Genomic DNA, 11,587 nt, shown 5'->3' with positions numbered 1-11,587 from the left:
AGGAGGTGACTCAACAAGGATTTATAAGTTACTCTCAAGAATCTTTTCAATACCCTGCAAACTTATATGTTTATTTTGCATTGGAATTCAGTAAAAGGTGGCCCTTTGATGAACTCTGGTATAACTGAAGTCAGATAGTTTCATTTGCTAGTTTTATTTTGATAAGGAAGTAAGTGTTTTCCTTGACTATAATTGAAGCATCTAAATGGCTCCAATCTTGTAATTCACTTCGACTCAACCTCTTAAATTCTAGGTTTCTTCTCCTGTCACTTCCAGTTATGGTGAACAAATCCATAAATGTAGGTGGGTCACACATACCTCCTTCTGGGTTATCTGTTCAAGTCAGAACTGATGCTATTGACATCCAGGCTCATGTTGTGTCAAGACTTAATACTTGACCAAGAGGTGAAGTTCTGGTGTGTGGTCTAGGGCCACTTAGCATCCACAGGGCCTTCTGGGTGCTGACCTCTTGTTATGATAATTTTTATAACTGCTAATACAATAGAAGTTTTGTTTCTGGCTCAAATATTTTTCTCAGACTTAAGAAAAACGAGACAAATTGATGCCTCATTAAATGCAATAAAATCTGTCCCACTAATGTTAATGGGGTTTTTCTGAAATGGCAAATAAAAATTGTTGGATATTATTGGTCAGGTAGGGAAATCTAGGGAAAGGAAAATGATAAGGTTTTTAGTTAGTAGAGTGCAATGTTTTAAGGTCGTGGATTTTGGGGGCAGGAAGGCAAAATAAGAAGGAAGAAACTAGAATCTTGGGTAGACAACAGTTTGTCGAGCTGAGAAAATATCTGGAGTTGAACCAGAGGCTTCAATTTAAGTTAAAATCTCTACTTTTGGGTGCCCTGATTATGAGGGCTACTCTGCAAGTTAATGATATTATAATGGGAAAATCCACAACCTCCACCTTGAGAAATATCTGGAAGAAGTTTGGGAGGGGTTTGTGCAGTAAACCAAGGAAGTGATTTTGAGGACATGGTCTTGGATTCCAAATAACAGTGATTATATAAACCTGTGAGCTCAAGAACATCTCGGGAACCTCAGCTATGTTGAAAGTCCCATGAAAGTGGTTGTGTCAGGGGGAGTAAACTAGTGTTTTTGTGTATCCACATTATGTTATTTGCCCTGCCCAGTGGCCATTGCTACTTGGGTGGGAACCTCAGGGCGATGGGAACTTGGAGCTTATTCTTCAGCGTGTTCTTAGACCCTGACTAAGCGGGCCTCCTGCATGAGCAAACAGAGAAAGTAGAGATACTGCAGAATGTGCATCACCCACATTAAGGAACCTGCTGGAAATAGGTCCCCAGCAATGGAGGGGGTCTCAAAGGAACACATGGAAATACTCATGAGCAAGAGTAATCTGTAAGCACCTGCTGGTACCAGTCAGTATGGGGACTTTCAGGCCCAGTTTCCTTTTTCTTTCCCTCTGTGCCCCGTGAGGAGTTTAGCCAGATGTGTAAGGAGGAGAGGGCATAGCACCTGTGTGAAAAATAGAGAAATGGCTGACCATAGCCCCTTTCCTGACTAATGGCTCCCCTCTTCGACAGGAGGCCTGAGCTGAGGGAAAGGGAGGGGGACTAAATTAAACCAAGAGTTTGTAACAAGAAACCAGACATTTGAATTACTGATTAGGAACTCGTTATCACTTAACAGTTACCAGAAAAATCGTACCTAAGTTTTTACTTAGGGAAAAGAGAACTAACCCCATGGAACAGATTTAGGTGGAAGGGAAACAAAAATAAAGTTCCTTTAGGATTATATCCCATGAGTTTGCTTTTTTATTTTTTATATTTTTTAATTTTTATTTATTTATGATAGTCACAGAGAGAGAGAGAGAGAGAGAGAGGCAGAGACACAGGCAGAGGGAGAAGCAGGCCCCATGCACCGGGAGCCTGACGTGGGATTCGATCCCGGGTCTCCAGGATCGCGCCCTGGGCCAAAGGCAGGCGCCAAACCGCTGCGCCACCCAGGGATCCCCGAGTTTGCTTTTTTTAATATGATTATTGCAGTTGTGAAAGTTTAGGACATAGATGTCTGGTGCCTTAGTAGGCTAGGGGAGAGGGGAAAGGTCAAAAGAGATTGGGGGACACTAATAATACTCTATTTGTTTTATATTTTGGTTAAAGTTTACTTACCACACCTGTATAACAAAGGAAGTGTGTTTTAAAATTATTCAAATTATTCTTTGAATGTTTTACCTTCCACCTTATTTTTTAAGTTTTTTTCTTTTCTTTTCTTTTCTTTTTAAAGATTTATTTATTTGTCTTTAGAGAGAGAGGACATAAGCAGGAGGTGCAGGAGAAAGAGAATCCCCAGCAGACTCCTTGAGGCTCCATCCCAGGCTCCACTCAGGGCTCAACCCCACAACCCTGAGATCATGACCTGAGCCAAAATCAAGAGTCTGATGCTTAACTGACCTAGCCAGGCAGGCGCCCCAACCTTCTACCTCATTTAAGGTCACGTAATATTGGCCAGGGTATAGGGAAATGGATTAACACTCTCCATATCTTATCCAAAATGATGGATTTAGCTCAAGAGCCCATAAGTGATTTCTTCTAACCTACTGTCCACTATAGTCTTGGCTTTATTAGCCCTTACATCGTAGCTAAAATACCACAGAGAAGGCTGTTTCTTTGTCTGTTCCTCCTTCCCTCTCTTCCACCCTCCCTTATTTCAACGATATTTTATAACATTGCAAAAGAAAGAAGCAAACAGACAATATTTTCCTTTCCTGTATTTTCTCTTCTTCCTTTTCAATGAAACTTCATTTGTATTATTCTGTGCAGTATTCTGTGTCCTGCTCTCCCCCTTAACGTTACTTCTAAACTTGATGACATGTCTTGATATAGTGCACACGCTTGTCATAGCTGTTGTTCATGGGCCCTCCTGCAATGGGATTATAGTATAATTTCCTTAACCATGGCCTGGATGTGGGGCATCTGGATTCTTTCCTGTTTGTACCACAGAACATCAGCAGTGTGTGAGTGCTCTCTTGGGTGCAGGCTTCGGGCATGTGGCTCAGGTGGGTTCTCACGTAGCTGGAACATGTTGCTGCTAATTCACTGTTTCCTGTTGGATTATTTCCTTGGGAATATATACATAAAAGAGAAATTACTGGCACAGAGGCTGAGAAGGATCTCTTAAAAGACTTTTAAACTTTTTGCCAAAGGACAATCCAGAAAATGAACCAGCCTGAAGTTAGTGTATCTAAGAGAGGACCTCAGAAGATCCAGGGGATTGGCCAACATCCAAGAAGGCCTTGCTGATATGCTTTAAGGAATTACTTTTTGAACTTTGTTGTAAAGGTCTGAATTTTATTTAAATATTTTTGCTTTTTACTAAAATTTTGGCTGCTTGGCAGACTTTCAGGTTCTCTTTGTTTGAGTGTTTGATGGACTGACTTCTTTTATGACAACTTGGGGCCAGTCAAATCACCGAAATTCTATTGTGTGATTTTTTTTTTTTTTTTTTTAGCTGATCAATTCTTTCTTATTTTCTTGGCTAATTTTTAAACATTTTCTATTATGGAAAATTTAAAAAACTTACAAAAATAGAAGGAGTAGAAATATGGAGCCCCATGTACTCATTATCTGCTTCACCAACCATTAACTTTCTGTTGCTCTTTCTTTTCTTATCTCCCTATATACTTATTTTCCCCCCACATTGTGATATTTTATTTTATTTATTTATTTTTAAAGATTTATTTATTTGCTTTGGAGAGACAGAGCACGCACGAGTATGGGGGGCGGGTGGGCAGAGGAGGACGGGAAGAGAGAGAGTTTTGAGCAGACTTTGTGCTGAGTGCCGAGCCCTGTGCAGGGGCTTGATCTAATGACCCCTGAGATCACAACCTGAGCCGAATCCAAGAGTCAGATGCTTAACGGACTGCACCACCCCGGCGCCCCAACACATTGTAACATTTTTTTTATTTTTTATTTTTTATTTTTTTAATTTTATTTATGATAGTCACAGAGAGAGAGAGAGAGAGAGGCAGAGACACAGGCAGAGGGAGAAGCAGGCTCCATGCACCGGGAGCCCGACGTGGGATTCGATCCCGGGTCTCCAGGATCGCGCCCTGGGCCAAAGGCAGGCGCTAAACCGCTGCGCCACCCAGGGATCCCACATTGTAACATTTTAAAGCAAATCCCAGACATCATATGATTTCACTCATAAATACTTCACTCTACATCACATCTTATTAGATGATCACAGTGCATATGGCAAAGCCAATAGAATAAAATGTTGACCGTCAGCGAATTTGGGTAGAAGGGATATATGTGGTCTTTGTATGACTTATTTTTACAAATTTTCTATAAGTTTGAAATTATTTCTTTTTTTTTTAAGATTTTATTTATTTATTTATGAGAATGCACAGAGAGGAGAGAGAGAGAGAGGCAGAGACACAGGCAGAGGGAGAAGCTGGCTCCATGCACCAGGAGCCCGACGTGGGATTTGATCCCGGGTCTCCAGGATCGCGCCCTGGGCCAAAGGCAGGCGCCAAACCGCTGCGCCACCCAGGGATCCCCTGAAATTATTTCTAAATAAAAACTAAAAAAACAAAAATGAAAACACCCCATCCAACCAAACAAAAAATATGACCATAAGACATGACCATTATCACATCTGATAATCCAAGAACAGTTTTTTTCTTGTTTTACTATAAACCATGCCCTTGGAAAGAAATTACGGGGAAAACTCAGATAAATATTAAACAGAAAATAAAATCACTCACGATTCTAACACTCAGACACAATCACTATTTAATGATCATGTATTTTTCTCCAGGCTATTGAACAGACACAGATACACACAAAATATGCCTGTCATTTAAAAAACCAAGTAGTACTAATGGGCTTATAATCAGGCACATAATTCCCATCATCCCATCCCCTCCAGTTTCACTGCCTGAAGTCCCTGCTCCTGTGTGCTCTCTCTTATCTCTTGCAGGCTCTAATGGCAGCTCTGTTTTCAGGATGGTACTTTCTTATCTATTACAGCTGTTAAGATGAAAGGGAATTCTACTTTTCTTACCTTTTGTTAGGAGAATGTGTTTTTCATTCTGTGTTTGATCTTTAAAATGTTTTGATTGTGGGCATTGTGTACTGCAGATTGGCTTGTCCATCATCCACTGTGACCTCTTTTTTTTTTTAAGATTTTATTTATTTATTAATGAGAGACACAGAGAGAGAGAGAGACAGAGAGAGAGAGAGAGAGAGAGAGAGAGAGGCAGAGACACAGGCAGAGGGAGAAGCAGGCTCCCTGTAGGAGACTCCATCTGGGGAATCCAGGATCACGCCCTGGGCCGAAGGCAGGCGCCAAACCTCTGAGCCACCCAGGGATCCCTATTCGGTGATTCCTCCCCACCCCCCACCCCAGACCTCTTTCTACCACGTCTCCCTATACCGTAGAGGCTGAACAGCAAAAGCCACATTACCACACTCCCTTGCAGCTTGGGGTTGCACGCAGCCAGTGGGAGGCCTGGAAGGTTGGTGTGAATGGGGCCTAGCACAGTGGCAGAAGGGTTTGGTTCCTCCAGTTACAGTGAAGGGTCCTGTGTTCAGTTCCCTGTGCCATGGGTATAAATGGAAGGCAGGGGAAGTAGTGAAGTTTCTGCCAGAAGAACCCCAGGGAGGGATTGGATATTTCTCCTAGCTGCCTTGTTCCTGATTATAGCATCCTGGCTTGGGTTATCATATATTTATATGCATCTCAACACCCTATAACAAATCTGTTGTTGTTTAAACCAGCTAGAATGAATTTTTTGGTCTTCAAATAGGAAACTGGATAGAATTATTGAATTCTATGATACTTCTTGAGATTCTAAAAGCAAAACCTCCAAACTTTTAGTCATCTGTGGTTTTAGTTATTTATTTTTTAAATTAATTTATTTATTCATAGGCAGGCACTAAACTGCTGAGCCACCTGGGCTGCCCTGATCTGTGGTTTTAATGATTTTCTATATCTTCCCCATACTCTCGAAGGAGGATACTTTTACATCCGTTATTTTATTTGCCAAATAACTAATTATGGCAGGTAATATGTACCTCTTTACATCAGAAACGGAGACAAATGAGTTTGGACACTAACTACCTCACCTAAGGACATATAGTTTATCTGTTATTCATGACTAACAGTAAAAAATAGACCCTAAGATTCCTGGAACCAATTATAGCTCTAGCAAAACTTTAAAGGAGTGGCAACTGACCTAACTGGGTGATTCCCAACTAATATAGTTTGCTTGTCTGTTTAAAACTTCACTCATGGCAATTCAAAATTCTTTTCTTAATTTTTCTGATATAATTTTGTGCTTAATGTACAAAATTTGGGAACTATAGATAATTCTAAGGAGGTAAAAATGATTAGTCCACCACCAAGCAGCAATGTCTATTATTGGAATTTTTCACTGGTCAGATAGAAATAAAACATTTAAAGAAAATTGGGAGGTTTTGAGCAATAACCACATCTTTGGGTTGATGTGAAGAAGAGCAACACATTCTTCCAAAAACATCGCCTGACACTTTAGTCAGGGATCAAGTCCTGTACTGACCCTGAGGGTTATTCTTGGGCTTTGATCTCTTACCTATTTCCATTACACCCACAAACATTTGCACTTCAAGTGTTGGGAACTCTGTCCTAGGGTTAATTGTTTTATGGTTTCTAGCCTCCTGCTCTAGCTAGTTATTCACATAGCTAGTGCCCCAATTTCAGAGGGAACAGCTGGTGATAATTTCTATGGCTTCCCCACCCACTTCCTCTAATCCAGCTTTTGGCATAAACAGGTAGGCCTACCTCTACTCCAAACTCCCCCCATTCTTGTGCAGGATTCAGGGAGGGGACAGATGTGGTGGTCATTCCAAGCAGAGGAGGTGGTCCTCCTTGTCGACTTGATGCCCGGGTCACAGTTGTCCTGCTAGTCCCTAAATACACCTTCATGCTGGTTCTGCACAGTCTCTTGCCCCCACTTGGCTTCTTCTAGTAGGTCTCTACTTCTTATATACTCGCTGAGCAGCTCCCCTCAAGGCTAAAACTCTTCTCCCTGTCTTTGAAACGCACCTTTGTTCCCATGACTCATCCTCCCCTATACTTGTTGTATCCCTGACCCCTACCTCACTCCTTGCATGATAGCAAAGTTCTCACTCAACTGCTAGAATTTCCCCATGATCCAGGACAGGAAAGCCAGGGTTTCCTGGACACCGATGATCTCATTACAACAACTTTCTTCCACCTACCCCAATTCCACCACCTTCAAGATACACCTTTGTCTCCAGTGGACGCCTGAAGTGACCATCCAGGCTCAGAGCAGGGGTTAATCAGCTCCCCTCCCTAACGTTCTGTTGCTCTGCTAGCCCAGATGTGTTCAAATGCAGGAGACAGCAGAGGAAAACTGGCTCCGTGCAAGGCTAGCCCACAGCTTTTATGACTTTAGCCGGGCCCGAAGGAGAAATTACGCTGCCGATAAGTGGACCTTTAAGGAGAAAAATGGAGGGAACCCTGATTTCCCCAGAATTGAAACTAATGCAGTTAGACAACCTTTAGTGATCACAGGGACTTTCAGAATGATAATGTTACATGCTTTTCGTTACCTGTAAAGTTCTAATGTAAATTCTTAAAATTTTCTGGCAAACTTTTTCATTTGGGTGAAAATCCTTCATAACTATATAATTCATTTTTATTTTCAAAAGAAAGATAAACAGTTTCCCATTGCCATTGGATTCTAAAAATCTTAAAAATAAAAACCTCCTGACTATCTTACACAAGAAAGAAAATAAACCCTCATTTGTTGAAGCTTGTGTTTTTTTTTTTTTTAGATTTCTGCTACTAACAGATAATAGATTGAGAGCAAATGGCTGTTATCTAAAACTGAAACCCAGAAAGACTAAGAACACAAAGTTTATACTTCCCCAAATAGATTTGAAGGAATAGAATATAGGTCAGAACTTTCTTTTGGGAGGAGAGAGACAGAGCTAGTTGGTGGCGAGAGCAGTAGAGTAAGAGCAGATGGATCTCTGAGAAAGGGGCTGGCCTGTCCCTGAGCTGAAAAAGCTCAGCAAAGGGAAGATAGTAAAAATGTATTAGTTTCCCATTTTTTCTGAAACAGTACCATAAACTCAGTGGCTTAAAACAACATAAATTTATTAGAGTTCTGGAGACCAATGCTCCAAAAAAGCTCTCAGTGGGCTAAAATCAAAGTTTTGATAGAGTTGGTTCCTTCTGGAAGTTGTGGGGAGAATTGGTTTTCTTGCCTCCTCTGGCTTCTAGAAGCTGCCTGTGTCTCTTGGCTCCTGGTTCCCTTCCATATGCAAAAGCAGCAATGATCTGTGGAGCCTTTCTCACATCACAATATTCTGACACTGATTCTCTGCCTTCTTCCTCTTCCACTTTCCAGGAGCTGGTGATTACCTTAGGCCCAAATGGATAGTTCAAAATAATCCTCCCTGTCAACATCAGCTAATTAATCCCTTAATCCCATCCGCAACCTTAATTCACTCTTGCCACATAATTTATCATCATAGGTTCTGGAGATTAGGATGCGGGCATCTTTGGGGGACTGTTACTCAGCCCTCAACAAATGTCTATGCAGATTGGGAGACTCGTGCTCTGTTTTCCCTCTGGCGCCTGTGAAACCTAGTCTCCGTGAACTCTCCATACCAGCATGGGGAGGCAGCAATGAGGTGGAGGCCAGGAGGGAGGGAGGGGCCTGTTCCAGCAATTTCCAGGCCCCAGTGTCCTCCACTCATGAGAAAGATGGCAGGCCTGGGAAGAGCCTAGCAGTTGGGACAAAGCAATGCAGCTGTGAAAATCACTGAAAATGCAGCACTGAAAATCACTGTGGATCCCATGATTGGAGACCATGTGGGGATGCGAAGCCTCAGAGGGTGCCAGTGTGGAGGCATAAAAGTTACTGAGGGCCGGATAAGGATGTTCTCAGAGACGAGAGTAGGGGTTGTTGATATTTGAGGAACGTCACCTCCGTTTTCACTAAAAGTCCTCATGGAAGAGGGGGAGGGAAGAAACCTCTGAGCTGACCCCCAGAAATCTGAATCAGTTCAGAAAACTCTGAAGTTACTGGGAAAACCCCAATTTAATGAAGATGAATTTTCTGTCACTAGGCTGAATGGGAATTTGAGATAGAAACTAGGTGGTTACAGAAAAATAAAGTTCGTGTATTACACCCCTGATTTTGTCTGAGAGTTGTGCCTGCAACATGTAGATGAGGGCAATGATGTTGAGCTCACCGTTCTGACAAGAATATTGGGAAATGCTACTTTATTTGTAAGCACTTGGCGAAATGGGGCTTAGTGTAATGTTGCATGTTTTCCTTGAGGAGCCTCCTCTGGATCAGCAACTGGGTGAGCTGCATGTTGAAGGACGAGCGAGCGTGTAACATGGTACACAGCAAAGTAACTGTCTTGCTACGTGGCTATTTTGACACATAAAAACCAAGCTGTCAAACTTTTCAACTTCCAATTCTTTTCTTTTTTTTTTTTTTTTTTTGTTTTAAGGTGAAGTAAAATGTTAAATATAATTCTTCATTCAGCTCTGAGCCTTGCTCAGAGGCATGACCAGGGCAAGAGCAGCAGGCAGGGCCCGCGGCTGGTACCCTTCTTGGCTTGAGGAGCGGAGGCCTTACCAGTGACTTCCTGTGTGAGGCCTCCTCTGTGTCTCGCAGTAACGTACCCAGCTAATTAGCAACCTTAGGTGTCCTTGAATGCCTCTTCCTCCAGATTAACAACAATCACGTCAACAAATTGCTTAAAAAAAAAAATCACGGAAGGGGAGGCAGCTCTTTGGAAGAAAGTGGTCAGAGGAAGAAGTCATCAAGAGCTGGAAAGTTGAGGCCTCACACAGATTTAATTGCTATATTTTGACTTTGCTTAAGAGCGGCATTTAGAGTGACACGAGAAATTATTGCCAGACTGGTGACATTCTTTCCTTGGTGCTGGAACCATAGAAGCAGAGCATGGGGACTCCGGGGGTCTGATTGACTTTTTGGCTTTGTCACCAAGAGCCAGCCTTACTGGGACTGACCTCTTGAACCGGGTCCCAGAGTTCTTGGGGTTATTATGAAGCAAGTTTTTGTCATCAGTGGGCTTATCGTTAAAATCTGAATGGCAAACACGGAAGCTTTGTTTTATATTCTAAGCAAGTGAAAAAAATGGCAATATCAGTAATAATATTAACTAATATTTATTGTTTTCTATGTGCTAGGCACCACGCTAAAGTACTCTACATACATCGTCTTGTTTAATTCACATAAGCGCTCTGAGGGGAAAGAGTGATTATTACCTCTTAGAGACAAACAAGCTGGGGCTTAGCAATCAATGCTAAGGTTCCCGGCCTGTGGTCACCCACCTTGTTAGAGACTGGCTGGAACCCGGGTCTCTCTGGCTCCAGAGCCTGAATGCTCAGAAGTACGCCATTCAACCACTTTAACCTCCATGGGCAGACTCCCACCGCTGGAGGGACTACAGGTGTGGCATTTGGTGAGGGCAGTGGGGCGATGCCAGGCTGGGGTCCTGTGAGAGCTCTCTTGGAATCATACTTTCCTACCCCAGCGATTGGTAGGGGCTAATGATTGGGAGCTTATTCTCCACAGGGTCAGGTGGGGATCTGGCTTCAGAAGAACCTGGGGGCAGGGACGGGGGGCAACTTCCGGATCCCTGGAACTCACCTGGGCTTGGCTCATGGAGGTGAGGGTGGTAGGGTGGGCAAGGGCGGGCAAGGAGCTCAATAATACTGCCTTATATTAACCAGACTGTGACATTTTTTTCCAGTTTATATTGTCCATGAACTATTATAACAGAAGCACTTTCTTAAAGATAAAACTACATATAGCAATATTAATTACAGATACAGCTCATTGGATTCATGCAGTCCCTTCCCAACAATTTGAGGTGATTCTTGTGATCCTGGAATCTAAACATGGCATAATTATTACATTCTTGACCAAATGCGTTGGTACAGGAGGGATGCTAACCTTCTAGATGTCACATGATAGCAGCAGCAAGTAGGAGACCAAGTATCTTGTGGTTTTCATAAATAGGAGGGGACATGTTCGCCTTACGGCTTCGAACATTTGAAGTTCTTCCCATTGTCAAGGTGCTGGGCAGCACTGCGGACGTTCTGTCTCTCAGACTCTTCAACCTAGTGGTGGCCAGTCTGATGCTTTGTCACTCGGCACACTTTGGTCTCTGGGCCAGGCTTTCGGCAATGTTCAGAGCAGTCATTTCGGTGTTACGAAAAGGAGGAGGGAATCGGTGGGTGGCACACAGCCTTGGTTTCACCTCTGGGCTATGGGCGGGATGGAACAGAGGAAGAGAACAGGGCAGGGACACGAATGGAAAATCTGGTTATGGTGATCTCATACTCTGATATATCCAACCGCAGAGTCACATGGCGGAGGAGGAGGCGGAGGAGGGGAGGGCGGAGGAGGAGGAGGAGGAGGAGGAGGACGGGAGGAGGAGGGGAGGAGGAGGAGGAGGAGGAGCGAGGGGAGGGAGGAGGAGGAGGGCGGAGGGAGGAGGGGAGGAGGAGGAAGGAGGAGGAGGGGAGGAGGGTAGGAGGAGGAGGGG

Source organism: Canis lupus, chromosome 33 (genome assembly GCF_011100685.1).
Source record: "Canis lupus familiaris isolate Mischka breed German Shepherd chromosome 33, alternate assembly UU_Cfam_GSD_1.0, whole genome shotgun sequence".
Taxonomy (NCBI): domain Eukaryota; kingdom Metazoa; phylum Chordata; class Mammalia; order Carnivora; family Canidae; genus Canis; species Canis lupus.
The sequence above is the reverse complement of the archived record's forward strand: the minus strand, read 5'-3'. Positions refer to the sequence as shown.